The sequence below is a fragment of the Canis lupus genome, chromosome 19 (genome assembly GCF_003254725.2).
Source record: "Canis lupus dingo isolate Sandy chromosome 19, ASM325472v2, whole genome shotgun sequence".
Lineage (NCBI taxonomy): Eukaryota > Metazoa > Chordata > Mammalia > Carnivora > Canidae > Canis > Canis lupus.
In genome coordinates this window covers 47384172-47389171 of record NC_064261.1, presented here as the reverse complement: position 1 = coordinate 47389171, position 5000 = coordinate 47384172, and the positions used below count along the sequence as shown (strand labels likewise).

At 47.1% G+C, this 5000-nt stretch overlaps 1 protein-coding gene and 1 long non-coding RNA gene across 6 annotated transcripts in view; one reads left to right on the top strand and one right to left on the bottom strand.

Moving 5' to 3' along the window:
* The window catches only part of ZEB2 (zinc finger E-box binding homeobox 2), a 137743-nt gene that overhangs the window by 69753 nt on the left and 62990 nt on the right, over positions 1 to 5000 (top strand). The window lies entirely within an intron of this gene.
* LOC112649238 (uncharacterized) overlaps positions 1333 to 5000 on the bottom strand; it is a 9303-nt gene continuing 5635 nt past the window's right edge. The window contains exons 1-3 of one of the 2 annotated variants that reach the window (XR_003129513.3): positions 3474 to 5000; positions 2613 to 2722; positions 1333 to 2495 (exon numbers count right to left, since the gene is read on the bottom strand). The exon at positions 3474 to 5000 is cut by the window's right edge and continues 5635 nt beyond it. This is a non-coding gene — a long non-coding RNA (uncharacterized LOC112649238). The remainder of the gene's footprint in view (positions 2496 to 2612; positions 2723 to 3473) is intronic. The other variant, XR_003129514.3, reaches the window with a different exon arrangement.

The following is a 5000-nucleotide window of genomic DNA, read 5'->3' as shown; positions in this document are numbered from 1 at the left end:
TAGCTCGTTACCCGTTTTTTCGCAAGAAAACACAAGCCCAGAAGTAGTACGCGGTACAGAAATCTCCGCATGTGACTAAATGCAGACTTTATTATAGAGTCTGCGGAGGCTTTCTTTGCATCAAGGAAGGTGCGGTGCAAGGGAGTTGAAGTCCCTGAAAAACGTGGCTTCGGACCCCAGATATGTCAGGGGACAGGTTTACGGTCCCCCGTATTTCACCACTGACCTTTGTGAGATGCAGCGTTTTCATCTTTCCTGCAGATTATCAAACACGTGGGAATTGTAGTATTTGGGAAACACTGGTTGTATTTAGGACTTGGACAGAGCCATTGACGTGAGTGGCCCAGACCTTGCAAAACAGGGTCCGTGCCCACGTAGCCATGCTCTGTGACACGCGCACATGCTCGTGTGCCCGTGCAAGTAGAAAACCCAAGAGGTAGAAGTTTCTGCAGAAAGAGAACAACTTTCTGAATCAAAAGAAGCCTCGCTTGGTTATAAACTTCCTCCCAATAAATAACAGAGGTTTCCAGGTGTCACTGTCCGAGCCACAGCAGGAGGTCAGAGTATTGCTGACTTCCAAAATGCATCATGGAAAAAAGGAAGTTATAGGATTCAAGATGCTTATCCTTTCGGATTTCCAAGTTTTAAAACGTAAATATTGATCTACGGACGTAGCGACATTTCCAAGTTTCAGCTTGGTATACCTTTAAGTAATTTCTACACCTGTTTGAGAACGCTAAATACTATTTTCTCTTAACAAAGTTCAACACCACCTCTAAATTACCAACATAAGAGACACTAAGCCAATAAAATGTGCGGTTTCCTTCTGGATGTTTATTTTCCTAAACACAAATTGCATTTATACTGGGAAACAGTGGATTAAATACTAGAAAAATCTTTCCTCCCATGGATGTCTCTTTTCCCAATTTACCTGAGAGAGTCTTATAAGGAATGGAGATAGACTATTACTTCCTAAGTAAATTTAAATTTAACACCAATTTACTCACTCTAGTATTTCTATATTGGAACTAACAGCTTCCATAGGACCTCTGCAAAGTGCCAGAAATATGATCTCATGCGTAGTAACAAATTTAAATGTGTTTTATTTTGCATGTCCTTCTTCCCTGTGCGTTTTCCCCATCTCTTCCTTTCCATGACTCCCCACTCCCAGTTTCTAAGCCACTCATCCACTCCAGAGACCCAGGAACACTACCTAGGGGGAGAGCTAACTCAAAAAATAAATAAATAAATAAAATAAATAAATAAATAACTGCACCAGACTCACACCTGCTATAAGGGAGATGTAATTATTACCCACATACTTCTTAAGGATTTCAAAGTAAAATGAGTATATAGTTCCCTTTGGAGTCACTGCGATCAATATAACATAGCGTGATACTCAGGTCTGTTACATCAGAAAGGCTCTGTGTCCAAAATGCCAAAGTCACTTGCCCTTTCCTTAAAAGCACTGCAGAAGTCTGACAATGTTCAGAGTCTGAACGCTGTCGAGTGCTTCCTCGACGGGACCCATCATGGGCTTTGGGTTTTAATCCTCACGTGAGTCAGTTTGTAACCTTTAGCGGTTCGTTTCAACCCGGTCTGTGTCCTTTTCCCCAAGAATGATGAGTTCGGCTTCACGGCCACTGGAGGCTGAAGGACATGGTGACCACATGAGTGGTCAGCAGCAAGGCCAGCTCTGGAGGCAGCCGGCAGCCCCGTGTCAAGGCATCCACCTTTGTTCCCATCCGGGGGGGCAAGATCCAGCTTCTCAAGGCCAGACTGCACCTGCCACTAAATCCAGTGGGGTCTGAGTTGTAGCCTCTATGAGTGGGACCAGCAGCCATCTGGGCTTTTTTTTTTTTTTTTTTAAGATTTTATTTATTTATTTGAGAGAGGGAGACAGAGACCTAGAGCATGAGTGGAGAGAAGGCCAGAGGGAGAGGGAGGAGCAGGTCCCCACGCATCGGGCTCCCCGGGGACCCCGGATGGTGAGCTGAGCAGCCGACTGGGCCCCCCCAGGCCCCTCGGGCCCTCTGCAGAGCTGGGCTCTCCAGATGTACGTCCTCTGGGGGCTCGGTGGGCTTTGTCACCATGCCTGCGGGTGAGGCCCGAGCGGGGTTGCAGGAGTGCAAGGGCCTTGCTGCGACTGCGGGCAGCGTGTCACTTGGGACGCCAGGCTAGGATGGCTCTCAGCTTGCGTCCTGAAAAGGTGAAAGGCCTTGAGCAGGGAGCCGGGAGGGAATAAGCAGGGCATCTTCTCGAACGGGGCTCCCTGTCCCTGTGTCCTGGGTGTCTGTGCAGGCCACCGCCCTGCAAGGTGCCACTCCGGTTCCGATGTGCCGCAGGGACGCAGCCCGGCCCGGGCCCCCCTCCCCGGGCACCGAGGCCACCTGGACCCGAGCGCAGGCCTCCCTTCCTGATGCTGCTTGACCTTTCTCCTCCAGGTTCCCGAGGCTCGGACCCTCGTGTGTCTAAAACTCTCCTAACCCGCCGGACTGAAAAATAAAAACCCAAGTAGGGTGCAAGCAGCGCGCAGGTGGGATAATTAGGATTGATGGGCTCTTTTAGGGGCACCGAATCCTCAGCCTCCCCTTTCCAGTCGCATTTCTCACCTGCTCATGCGGTGCCCACCTGTGGCTTGCTGGCAGTGCCCCTGCCTGCGGATGGGGAGGCTTCCAAGTTCTTGGTCTTCCGTGGTAGGACTCGCCCAGGACCTGGGGAGCTAGTGAAGGGATTGAGGACAGTATGTTGTCCTAGTTTGTGTCACTGCTCCCTTGTTTATGTTCTTCCCCCGACTATTCCCACACCCCGTCTCCAGATTTTTGCATGGCTTTTATAGCCTCTAGTAATTATATCAGCAGCATGGAGTCTATTTTTATCTCTTTTGAATGTGTGCAACATAAATGTCAAAAACCATAAAATCTCTCTTTAGCATGTACCTTGCGTGCAAGGTTTCGGAAAGTGTGATGCAGCGTTCAGAGAGATGTTGCATTTTTGAGGTCAGACAGATGAAAAATGGAAAACTCAATTTCACCACTTAGCTGCACGAACTTTCAGTAAGTCCCTTATCGTCTTGAACTTTTAGCTGCTGCTTCTGCAAAACGGAATTGTACTGTCCATCCTAGAGGACGGCAGCCCTGCCCCTCGTTTGGTGTCTGGGATGCCCCGCTCCCACAGCGGGGATCTCCAAACACCTAATTTTTTTTTTTTTTTTTTTTTTTTTGCTTGGTGCTTAAGTGTTATGACCTTTCAATGCCCTCCGTGACCCCTTGCCAAACTTAGATTCAGAGAAAGGATAAAATCTTCCTGGTTCAGCAGGACTACTGTAAATTATTACAGGATCGGATCACAACATTATTTATTGCGCGAGACAAATATACAGAAGCCACCCTCACCTAAAACTGCCCCTGGACTTAGCAAACAATAGCAATGACGCTAATAATAATACCACCCAGCAGTGATTAAGTGCTTACCATGTGCCAAGCTCTAGATGCTGCGCATGTTTGGATTCATCTAAATCTTCACGGCTGCCCATGGAGAGAGATCCTGTCATTACCCTCCCATTCGACAGAGGAGGACACTGAGGCAGGTTAAACATCTAGCCCAGAGTCACAAGTAAGTTAGAATTCACATTTAAGCAGTCTGACCCCAGAGCCTGCGGAAACATACAATGTATGAGAGATAGGAGCGCTCGCAGTGCTGGGCCTTTCTAGATTCTAGTACAAGGCTGTTTCCTCTCTTTTCACTTCCTTTTTGGAATTGGCCCATTAGGGAGGCCAAATGGGCCTGTCCAAAGGGCACGGCACGTAAACCTGGAATCCCTTACTCAGCTCCTAGGTAAGGGTCACCGTGCTTCAAGGGATAGGATGGCCTCAGCATGTCCAAGGGGGCTGATGCATTCTTTTTTTTTTTTTTTTCTTTATGGCTCATTAGCTTATCTTTCATTTAACATAGATGAGGAGAAGGATTTAGAGGGTCGCAGAAAAACATGTGCTCTTGTCTGGTCAAAAGTATGCTATTATAAAGAATAAACAAGATGGAAGTAATGCAGAGACATGGAAGGGATAATCGTAAAAAATAAAGAGCATGTGTGATGGCCATAAACCAAAACCAGTGATCAAAGGAAGAATGCATAGGTAATACGTATCATACTCTATTTCGTGGGCAAGCGGGTCAGAGCCAATTATGTAGAGTTTCTCTCCTTTCTCATAAGTGACTTGTCAATGATCCCAGTCATATTTCCACTGTTAGCATTGCCGAGAGCAGGGGAGCCCGAGCACTCGGAGCTCACTTCTTTGTAAGGTTAAGGCGATTACTGACCAGATGCTCAGCAGCCAGAGAAATGCTCGCATGTAAAACAGAACAGGGGATTGGAAGAACTTAGGAGGTGACATTTAGAGAAGTATGATAACTTGTAAACACCAAAGTGCTTCAACTTTTATCACACTTTGAAATCAGTTCTCTGAAATTTACAGTTATTAAACTTAATCCTTAATCTTTGGTATGGTGCCCTTATGAGTCATCAAACAAACTCAGATGTGGAAGTGTTTGAGAGAAGAAAAGAAATGAGAGTAAATTGATTAACGATGGTCAGAGTACCCGGGGATCCCAGAATACCCATAGTAGAGAGCACCCACCGGACACTGGATAAATATTGATCTAAAGATCCAGAGCTTTGCCGAAGATGAGATATACATGTAACGTGTTTTTCTGCCCAAACAGAGTCCTGAAAATGAAAGGTGTATCTTTTCTGCGTTAACTAAGCAGGTCAACTGCTTACTTACTAGGTAGGGGAGAAGGTGAAGGGGGGATACAGAGAGGAAGGAAGGAACCTTCAGTATCCTTCACCCGGACCTGACCTAGGCCTCTCCGGGAAAACAAAAGGAGCGGGAGCCTGAGTCCCCTGAGAAGGTCATGTGAACACGTGCAGTTCTGTTGCCACCCCCTGCGGGTGTGGTCGGGTGTTCAGGTGTTCAGGTGTGCTCCCACATATGTGGGCT